Here is an 11,642-nt window from a genome sequence, read left to right as displayed (position 1 = left end):
TGTAATGCAACTAATTTAGAAACTTTCTATTTTCCACAGTAATAGTGTGCAAGAAAATAATAAGTAAAAAGTAAAAAAATAAACAGTAAGAAATAAAAAAGGAGGAATAAAAAATAAACAGCAGGAAGGAAAATAATCGACAGTTGATAAGGAAACATCTTTTCTTTTTTAAAGAATTAATGTGCAAAGATTATGAAAAGTGTGGAAACCTGGGTAGAACTTTTTTTGATTTAACAGTATAATTATTCTTTCATTTAATGTGCTCAGTGTCCTTCAGTCTTACAGGGAAAGCACCTTTGATTTTAATACTATTGATCCAAAACTTAATTTAAAATAAAGCACAAAAAGTAAATTAAATTCTTGTTTTATACTTTTGAGACAATTTTTGGTCTTATAAAAACCGGGAAGCTGCGTGTATGTAACTGAAATTCATCTTTCATAAGAAAATCTAATACTAGACATTGTTTAGTTTTCTTTGCAAGATGGAATTCAACAAGCTTAGAAATTAGAAATTCAGTTAGGGCTCTTTATTGTTCTTCATTGTTACCCTCTTATGATACTCTTGACTTGTTCTTCCAAAATATATTTTATAGGGTACATATGCAACAGTTTATAAAGGAAGGAGTAAGCTGACAGAGAATTTGGTGACATTAAAAGAGATCTGTTTGGAACACAAAGAAGGCACACCCAGTACAGCTATAAGAGAAGATATATTTATTTAGACTGTTTGAAAACCAAAGTTTTAAAAGAGTAATTTTAATAAATAAAAGCAGATAGAAATAATAAGTGACTGGAAGACATGATTAGACCTTTAAAAATTACTTCTAAAACTAACATTCAGTAGAAAGAAATTAATAATCTTAATGTATAGTGAAAGACTATGAAGTCATTAAAAGTAATGACATAGACAAATATCGGATAGGGAAATTTTACATATCGTTACATGGGAAGCATGGTAACTGTAAATTAGCTGCATATATTAAATATAAGAAATAAATGAACTGTATATAAACATGTCATAATACCATTTTTTTAAAAAGTGAATTATTCAAAATTGATTTGATTCAGACATGGTGGTAAATGCATTCAGTACATAATTTAGATGTTACTGAGGCATATTCAAATACTGTTTTTAAAAGATTCTAGGTCATCTAGGAATGCTGATCTGCTTTAAATAGTGAGGAAAAAAATTAAATCAGACTCCATAAATTTGTACTTTCCAATATTATATCTTGGAATTTGTCATCAGTTTTCCAGAGCACTACAAAGATGTTTCTCAGTAAACTAAAAATGAGGATTGTTTATCTTAAAATATTTAGAAGAAATATCTCTTTTAGAGTTGAAAATGTATTTTTAAAATATTTTTATTGGTTCTACTTAGTTATACATGACAGCAGAATGCATTTAGTTTCTTTGTGCACAATTAGTTTATTTTTTTAACTGTCAATGGACCTTTATTTGTTTATATGTGATGCTGAGAATTAAACACAGTGTCCCGCACATGCTATAGAAACCCTCTACAACTGAGTTCTAAACCTCAGCTCCTGAAAAAATACTTTCATTGATAAATAATATTAAACTTAATAGAAATATGACTCATAAGAATAAAACTTATTGTACAGTTAATTTCTGTATTGCTAGCAACTAAGATGATAAATAGCAAGATAAAAAGGTATATGTTTTAGTGACAAGTGTCAGGTCTGAAGCAAATCCATCATCTGTGTTCCCAACTGAACAAGTTGAAGTAAAGGCCTCCTGTTAATACCTGTCTGCACCTAGATTTTTTTTCTAGAATCACGTATGTCAAAATGATTTCCTATACTGTCTTGTAACTTAATTTCTATTTAGTCCAGAGTAAGTTTAAATATTAAACATCAGCACTGAATATCAAACTACAAAGCCTGGCACCTGTTAGAAGTACAATAAATAACTGTAGAAAAGTAAATATATATTTTGCACTTTTCAGACTATTTCAGTGTCTGTGCTTTCTTGCTGATCAAGGGCTGTCATTTTAGTTGATATCTAGTGGCTACAAATGAGCAGGGAGTTAAAGTTCTGCTTACATAAAGGTCAGAGCTAATAAGCAGCAACACCATAATTTTAAGCTCTGATTGGAATTTATCTGTACTAAATTGCCCAACTTCTTACTTTGGCAGGGGTTAGGGGCTGCCTTAATTACTGGTTCAATATATTCAGTGGTTATTGGTATATTCAAGGTTGTTCTTCTTTTCTGGTGCTTTAAATTTTAATTTTTTGTAAAATGTTATCTACTTCAACTGTGTTTTCAAATTCTTCACATATAATATTTAGTCATTTTTTATGCTCCTAACCACTATTTCCACTGACTTGGAGTAAAACATGAAGGAAAGAAGACCTTGAATTTTCATTTTTAGGGTTGTTTAAAGATTATCTTTGGGGCTTTTGTCCATCTTGTTGATATTTTCTATAGAATCCCCTTTCTGGGGCTAGGTTTGTGGCTCAGTGGTAGAGTGCTTGCCTAGCATATGTGAGGCATTGGGTTTGATTCTCAGCACCACATATAAATAAATCAATAAAGTAAAGGTTCATCAACATCTAAAAATTATTTAAAAAAATAAATCCCCTTTGGTTTTATTAGTCTTATCTGTTGTTTTAAAGAGATCACTGACTCTGCCTCTAACTCTTTATTTGGGTACACTCAGTTGTCACAGTTCTCAATTAGCCTGGATTTACTGCAATCTTTCAGTCCTTTTTATTGGCTCTTTACTACAAGCCTCCATTTTCCTTCACATAATAAGTATTTAATAGAAATGGTAGTGATAAAAGTACAAATTATAATGATTATAAGAGATCCTACAGGTTGTCCAGAAAGTAGCTAATATTGGGACACATGTCTGGCAGAAGACCCAAGCAAAGTTGGAGCCCAGTGCTCCAGGTTGGACCACATTTGTTTCTGGACTTTATTCTCTCCCATTTCCTGTCCTTCAGCATCTAATCTATAGAGTCCGAATGGTCAAATCAACCCTGTGGCATCAGAAGGATGTTTGGGATGGTTGGCCTGAGATAACATAGGGTAACTTTAAGAAACCAATAGGAAAATGCACTTGATAGAAATGCACATCAGTTTGTGACTGAGGGCAGTGGGTTGTGTGGGGGTGTGGGGGACAGGAGGCAGGGGAATGGAATCACAGTCCTTTTTACATTGCAGCATAGGTCAGACTTCTGTCCTCAGCCTACTTTTCTCCATAGCCATACTTTGAACTGACAACCATTTCCATTTTTGGCATCCCCAGTCAGTGCTTCTTTTCCAAGAAAACTGCTCTTCTCTGGTGCTCTAAGTAAGTGACAGTATTGGATGGGATTGCAAACTAAATTTTAATCAGGCTCTGATGCTTACTAGTATGTGATCTTGAGTAAACTGGGCTGTATCACTTTGCCTTAGTTTCCTCAACTTTAAAATAAAACTACTAGTAGCATTAAATGAAAAGCCATGATGAGGGCCCAGACTGGCACACAGGAAGCCTTCAATTCACATTAGCTATTGTTACTTAAATATTGCCATTCTCATAGTCAGTCAGTTTGTCTCTTCCTCATTTTCACTACCTGCTTATTTCTCAAACCAAACTCAAGTTCTTCTCCATCTTGCCTGTGAAATGTCTTCAAAATTGATTCCTATGTCCACTCTCCCTTCAGTATTTGAAGTAGTGTGATAATTTTCTCCTATCTTCCTGTTCCTCCCACTTTCTATTGAGTTCTTCCTTCACATGGATATCACTCTTGAAGCTATAATAACATATTAAGGTGGAACTCTTCAAGGCCCACACCTCCTTTTCAGAATTCATCTATGACCAGGTCTCTTCCTGAATATGCTTTACCTATCCAAATTAGGCAGATCTATTGAGTTCTAAAATATGCTTTACTTTCTGTCAAAATACTGTCCCTTCTCCAAGCTCAGCTCAGGCAGCAATTCTTCCTCAGAATCTATCCAATCCCTGGATGCAAAGAACTACTCATTCCCTGTGCACTTTGTTTACTCTCCAGTTAATTCACATGTTGTATATCTCATACAGTCCCTGCTTCAGACCACTGCAGATATTTGATGAATGAGACTTGTCAACCTAAAAATTTCAGCACAGTCTCAAAAGCAAATTTAAACCTGCTCCTCCTGGTTTCAACATGTATCTGTACCTACTGAGTGCATTCAAATTTAATAAACATCTATTTAAAAGTTTGGAATGGAACAGACATGTAAGCTCAAAATGTCAATTTATCAAATTGAAAAAGACATTTCACTTTATTTGTAAATCTGAATCCTTGATATTCAACAATTAGCACAGTGTCTTTGGCATCTCTGTCTTTATAAAATATTTCTCAGTTCAAAAGCCTACATCTCCCAGAAAAGCTAGTGCCTTTTCTCCTTATTTGAAATTCTTTAATATCTTGTATAGCCTGCTATAATGATTGTAGATGAATGAACAATTAATGTACATGAATGCTTGTGTGCAGAAACTCCTCAGCTTTGTCAGTTGTTCCACTCAGGTGTCCAGCCTACCTTTGCAAAGATCACAACAGGAAACCTATCAGCATCACTTAAAATTTGTTATAGACCAAGTCTATTTTGTTTCTTTTACCAGTACATTGATAGCATATGTGGCAGAGGTTTGTTATTTTGTAAGATTACTCTTTTAAGTTTAGTGCAAACATAATCATAATCTGAATGGTGAGAATGCATCAATTCCGATTTCTAGTTTCAGAAAATCTTCCTCATATCATGTATTTTGTTTATAATTTTAAAAATTGCTATCTTCAACTATCCTTTTCATTGGAAGAGTAATAATATTTTAAAAGGTGCAAAATTGTTTTCCCTAAGTTTCATGATCCAAACAAAAAAAGAGGGCCCAAGGTCATATAACCCATCAGTCATCAAGACTGGGTTGTATATTTTTTGGAGGGGACTGCACCAAGAGAAAATCCAGGACTATTTGGTAAAACTAAAATTGAAACTTTCAAGCAAGTAGTTTTTCAATGCAGTAATAAAGTCAGGTACAGTGAAACAGGGCTACAATCCTAATAACTCAGGACTGGAACAAGAGGATCACAATTTCAAGGATAGCCTCAGCAACTTAACAAGATCCTGTTTCAAAATAAAATTGACTGAGGATGCAGTTCATTGGTAGATCATCCCTGGGCCAATCACCAATATGACCCCTCACCACACACAGTGCAATTTATTCTGCTGATTTCTAAATATAATCTAGGAACCACTGGCCTTCAGTGGTTAACAAAGTATCATCCCTGAACCAAGGACATTATTAGACACTTGAATGAAATGTTTATGTCAGACCCTATCAAAGACCTAAGGACTCAGCAATATTTAATGTAATACAGAATCCAGGTGACTGGATCCTAATTTTCATATCCCCTGGGTACTTACTTTCCAACTTCATGAGATCCTGATAATGTATAGAACAACCGTGGACTTGAACAATACTTATTGTTGGGAATACTGAATGAGAAAATTAGTATAATTTTAGTCATTCCCCAAAACTTTTCTAGAATGTCACCAAGCCATATTTCAATCATGTTGCAGAATTCCCAATAAGGAGGAAAAGAAGAGGCCATTCACTGTTTACAAATACTTGCTATATTACACAGAAGCTCTGGGTTCTCTTCCCAGGAGTTCACTGTAGCCACATAAGTCCTTTCTGCTCTACTCATTCCCAGAGTTCTGCTGTTCTAACCTTGAACCTTTCAGACAATGAGGCCTTTTATCTCCATTTTCCAATAAGACCCTAAATCTCATTGCGTACATCACAATTCTGGCACAGAGATTTTACTTGGTATGTATAATTTTAACAAAATATTAGAATGCCCAGGCTAAAGTTTTTTTAAGGTACTAGATTTGCTCATTGCTAATTTTACTTAAAATTACTAGTTTTTCCTTCTCTGTCTAAGTTACAATGGTCAAAAATCAATGTTTTGCTCTGTGTGACTAAAGCTTGTTTTCATGTGATAGGAAAAGGACCCAGGGGAAAGAAAGAAACCGTATTACTCCTGGGACATAGTCACATCATGATAGGCTATCCCAAATCCAGTAGTAAGCCACAGAAGTGAAATAGCAATTAGAATCTCTTTAGCTTACCATTTTCCTATAAGAGACTAAATCTCATTGTTTACATAATACTTATGGCACAGAGATGGTACTTGGCAAGTATACTTTTGACTAGCTAAGTGACCCACTCAAAAGGTTAACAGACTTGATTTTTTTAGCCATAACCTTTGTTGACATCTCTTTATGAATTCTTTGGTATCTTTTCATTTAGATAGTCATTGATAATTACTGACATCATCTGTACTCCAGTCAACTAGTTAGATGCTGAGAGACACCTTGGGGAACAAGATAAAGTTCCAGTCTTGAGGGCCCACAGTCTACTGAAGTTTGTCAGATCAACAGGCAAATTACTAAGTGCTAAATATTGTGGGAACCAAAGAACTGCAACCAGTTTGAAATGAACCACACTGGGGACACAGGATGCAGGGTGGATGAAACAACTCTAGAGTACAGTAGCGAGAGTTTGACCTGTGTCTAACCCTTCTTTATTCCTGTTCCTAGGATCTTTCCTGCCTATACTCACATATCCAATCAATAATATTGTGGATGAATGAGTAACAATATTTTGGCATCAAAAAAATTACCAATATCCACATGATAGAAAGTGATACTATTGCATTATTCTAGCATGTAAGTGAGTAAAAAATAATGCTAGTCCACAGAGTTCGGCAAGGTAAAGCAACTAAGTCTTCTTTGTTTTTTTAATTTATTTTTTTATCTTTATAGACTGCATTTTAAGTCACTGTATAGAAATGGTGTACAAATTTTCATTTCTATGGTTCTACACTATGCAGATATATACCATTCATATAATCATACATGTACATAGTGTAATGATGCCTGTCTCATTCCACCATCTTTCATACCACTTCCCCCTCTACCCTCTCATTTCCCTCTAGGTAATCTAATGTTCCTCCATTCTTCTCTCACCTCCTGCCCCTATTATGTATCATCATCCACTTTCAGAGAAAACATTCAGCCTTTGGTTTTTTGGGATTGGCTTATTTCACTTAGCATGATGTTCTCCAATTCCATGCATTTTCTGCAAATACCATAATATTATTCTTTATGGCTAAATAATATTCCTTTGTGTATATATACCAGTTTCTTTATCTGTTCATCTGTTGAATGGCATCTAGGTTGGTTCTACGATCTAGCTATTGCGAATTGAGCAACTATAAACATTGATGTGACTGTGTTACTGTAGTGCTAATGTGAACTCCTTTGGGTATAAACCGAGGTGTGTGATACCTGGGTCAAAAGGTGAGTCCATTCCAAATTTTCTGAGAAATTTCTATACTGCTTTCCAGAGGGGCTGTAATAATTTGCAACTCCACCAGCAGTGTATGAATGTACTTTTTTTCCCACATCCACGCCAACATCTATTGTAGTTTGTGTTCTTGGAAATAGTAATTCTTATTGCAGTAAGATGAAATATTACTGCTGTTTTAATTTGCATTTCTCTAATTACTAGAGATTTTGAACACTTTTTCATGTATTTATTAGTCACCTGTATCTCTTCTTCTGTATAGAGTCCATTCAGTTCCTTGGCCCCTTTATTGATTGGCTTTTTTGTACTTTTGGTGTAAAATTTTGTAAGTTCTTTTTAAATTTTGGAGATTAGTGCTCTATCTGAAGTGTGTACAGAAAAGATTTTCTCTCAGTCTGCAGGCTCTCTTTTCACATTATTGATTGTATCCTTTGCTGAGAACAAGCTTTTTAGTTTGAATCCATCCCATTTATTGATTCTTGCTTTGATTTCTTGTGATTTGGGAGTCATGGTAAGGAAAATCTCAAGCAATTGCTCCCAGGACATAGTCATATCATGATACCCTAACTCCAGTAGTAAGCTGGAGAAGCAAGATAGCAATTAGAATCACTGTAGTTTACCATTCATCCAGTGAGACCCTAAATCTCATCATGTACACCAGGCTTCTGGCACAGAGATGGTACTAGGCATATATAATTTGACAAACAAAATGACCAATTCAATAGGTAAACAGACTTGGTCTTTTTTTAACATATTTCTGACATCTCTTTATGAACTCTTTGGCATCTTATCATTTAGAGAGTCACTGATAATTGCTGGTATCATTTGTACTTCAGCCAACAAGATAGATGCTGGGAGACACCATGGGAAACAGAATGCAGTTGCAGTCTTGAGAGCCCACAGTCTACTGAAGTTTGCCAGATCAACAGGCATAATGCTAAGTGCTAAAGTGTGTGAGTGTCAAAGAACTTCAACTAGCTTGAAATGAAATACACTGGGGATATGGGATGCAGGGTGGATGAGACAAGACTAGAATCAGGCAGGGGGAGTTCACACTGTGTCTACACCTTCTTCGTTCCTGTACCTAAGATTTGTCCTGCCTAAACTCAGATACCTAAACAATAAAAATGTGGGTGGGTGAGGAACAGTCTTTTGGTAAGAAAGAAAAAATTTACCAATATCCACATGATAGAAGTAATTCTACTGCAAGATTCTAACATATAAGTGAATAATAATACTCTCCTAATACAGAGGGTTCTGCAAGATAAAGCAACTGAATTTTCACTGTTTTTTTTTTTTTTAACCCAATGGCCTGGATGTGTTCTTTTCTTTTTTTTATCACAGAATAAGAACTTTATTATAATTTAGAAGTATTCAGGTGACTTTTCAATTCTAGCAGGAAAAATCTGTTGCTATTTTAACTTTTGAATTTATTTCAAGTAAATCAGTTCATTGAGTAACTGGATTATTACATATTTTCTTAAGTTTTTTATTTCCCTAAAAATGTCCAGTTTTTATAGTCAAATTAAAATATACACAACACTTCAAGAACTAATCGTTGCACTTTTGGGCAGCTGACATAATACACCATTTCTGTCTCAATAAAAATGGGTGTGCAGTCCAGTTCCTATGAACACCCTTTGTAAACCAACATATTTACCAAATGTGAGGCAGAATCCACCATCTTAAGCCTCTGCAAGACTGAGAGAAAGGACATCCTTAGAAGTTCTATGTTTACAAGTTCACTTCCAAACACTCACCTGGAACAGCGTGTTTGGCCCTTGCAATTTTTAGCAACTAATAAGGAAAAGAGGTATTGATATTGAGTGGAAAACTCAAGTTTTGTAGCAACTTCTATTCCAAATATCTCTTCAAATTTCTCCCCCTCCTAAATTAAAGAAAATTTTGTGTTCAGGCAAAATGGGAACCCAGGAAGGGGTTCTTTCTTTCTTGTTTTAATTGTTTTTTATAGTGGACACTCTTAGTTATAAACACAGAAAGCACACATACACATTTTGAAATTAATTGTTCACATCTTCCATTATTGACCAGCCCTTTATAGCTTAGAATCTGCTGTGAAAATATCCTGTCACAGCTTATTAAAAAGCTCTGAACTGGGTTTTACAGATTTTATTCTGAATGTGGGATTTGTGAAAATTCAGTACCATAGCAAATGTGAGGGTGATATGGGGGTGATTCTTGTCAGGTTGGATATAGAGCCAATACATTCTGAGTATCTCAGGAGAGTGCCACACTGGCATTCCCTTTCACACAGGCAGCAGAATTTCTGGCCCACAAGCCAGAAAGAGGACAAGAAACAGGTTTCCCTGGCTGGTAAATCTGCAGTGCTCTTATTCTAAGTAGAGGCACACTCCCAATCCCAGAGTTCAATGAAGGATTCTCAAAGTCTAAAAAGATAGTCTTCAGTCTGGCAGGGTGGTGCACATGCCTGTAATCTCAGCAACCTGGGAGACTGAGGCAGAAGGATCACAAGATTGAGGTCAACCATTGAGATTTAGCAGGGCCCTAAGCAACTTAGATAAACCCTTTCTCAATACTACCACTACTACTTCTATGAATAATTATAATAAAGATAACAATAATAATAATGAACAAGGGATGTAGCTCTCAAGTGCCCTGGGTTCAATGCCCAGTAAGAAAAATGGGACAGTTTTCAAAAGCACAAAACAGCTACCTTTCCTTCAAACAAGATCAGAAATACACTCCTATCGCTTTCTAATCTTCTATGTGATAATTACGAGTTAGAATTCAGATTTCCATTGTCTAAAATGGAACTGTCTGAACATAAGCTGCATATTGCTGTTCAAGGGATAAATACCTCAGAATCCACTGCCTTGTGAAACATGTTTGAAATGCCTTCCATAATGTATGCAAATAAACATTGTGATATGACATCATCTACTCCTCTCATGCATCTGTGTTCTCCCTAAGTACCCTGTGGCCTTAAAGAGCTGTTTGGTTTCTTTTAAAGGAAAGTTCCTATAAATCCTGCCCTGAATTGTCTCTGGGACACTGTGAGCTTTTATAACATATGCTTGCACACCCAGGCAGGCAAGGCTGACCAAGGGAAAGTGCTAAAGAAAGAAGTCACAAGCAAATCCCATGCAATCACTTCCTCTACCCAGGAGGGCTTGTTTTAACAAGTGGCCATAGGAAGCTCCTGATCCTGCAGGTTGCCAGGGAAGGAAGCACCTGGGCATTCACTTGCAAGGGAAAGGACACTCCTACCAGGATCTCACTTTTCATCTCCACTCAATTTTTGATATAGTTACTGAGTCAGTTAAAAAGTCCATATGTTGGCCAAACAAGTTGAGTTGGCCTTGTTCAGATGTGTCCACTCGGGCCTTTTCCCACAGCCCTTTGTCAGAATCATGCTCTCCAATGCCTTCTTGTCTACTTCTCCTTCCCTTTGCCCATCAAAATGGCACCTCCTTAAAGGAGAATTTCCTCATCTTCCCCCAATCAGATTAGCTTTTGCTCCCTATTTTATCTTTAGGACACAGTGTAATAACTTTTTTACCATTGAGCATGTTCTGCCTCATCTTATGGTAATCTGCATATCTTTCTGCTACCTATCTCTACTCTTTAAAAGGTATCAGCTCATCTTCATTCCTACTGTAGTACTCAGGCCTTCAATACTTGATGGGCTGAAGTTGTGCACAATTCTGGGTGTATTCCATCCCATCCCCTTACTCTTCACTCACATCTCTACTTGCAATGCCCATGTTCAAACTTGAACTCATCAACTTTCTACATACACTGCTTCTTAAAACTCTTTATATTCCTATCTAAGATACCATTTATCCCTTCCACGAACAAAGGCTGAGATTACAAGTATGTTTCAGGTGCCACAGACAAGGTTAAAACAAGATGGGATCGCTGTGCTCATGGTTTTCTCCACCACCCCATGTCCCAGATACCATGATGCATAATGCCATGGTCTCTGCAGCTTTCCTAGAATTTATGCTCTGGGGTATCCCCCCATTTCCATTCCTTATGCATTCAGCTCCTATCACTTTATTGAAGGTATCCTACACCGTACCTAACCCACTCCCCCTGCTTCATGTCCCCATTTCCCATTGGTTCTGCACACTACCATCAAACTGTCACCTTAAGACAGCATACTCATTCAAAAGTCACAGTTTCAAGGAGGAAAAAATGACAGCATCCTTAGCTTAAGTTCAAGGGTCCCCTTAATCTGATTTTGGATACTCCCTAACTTCCCTTTGTGAGCATTACTCTACTTGATGTATCCTAAGC

Source organism: Sciurus carolinensis, unplaced genomic scaffold, assembly GCF_902686445.1.
Source record: "Sciurus carolinensis unplaced genomic scaffold, mSciCar1.2, whole genome shotgun sequence".
NCBI classification, from domain to species: Eukaryota; Metazoa; Chordata; class Mammalia; order Rodentia; family Sciuridae; genus Sciurus; species Sciurus carolinensis.
Note: the sequence above shows the minus strand (reverse complement) of the source record.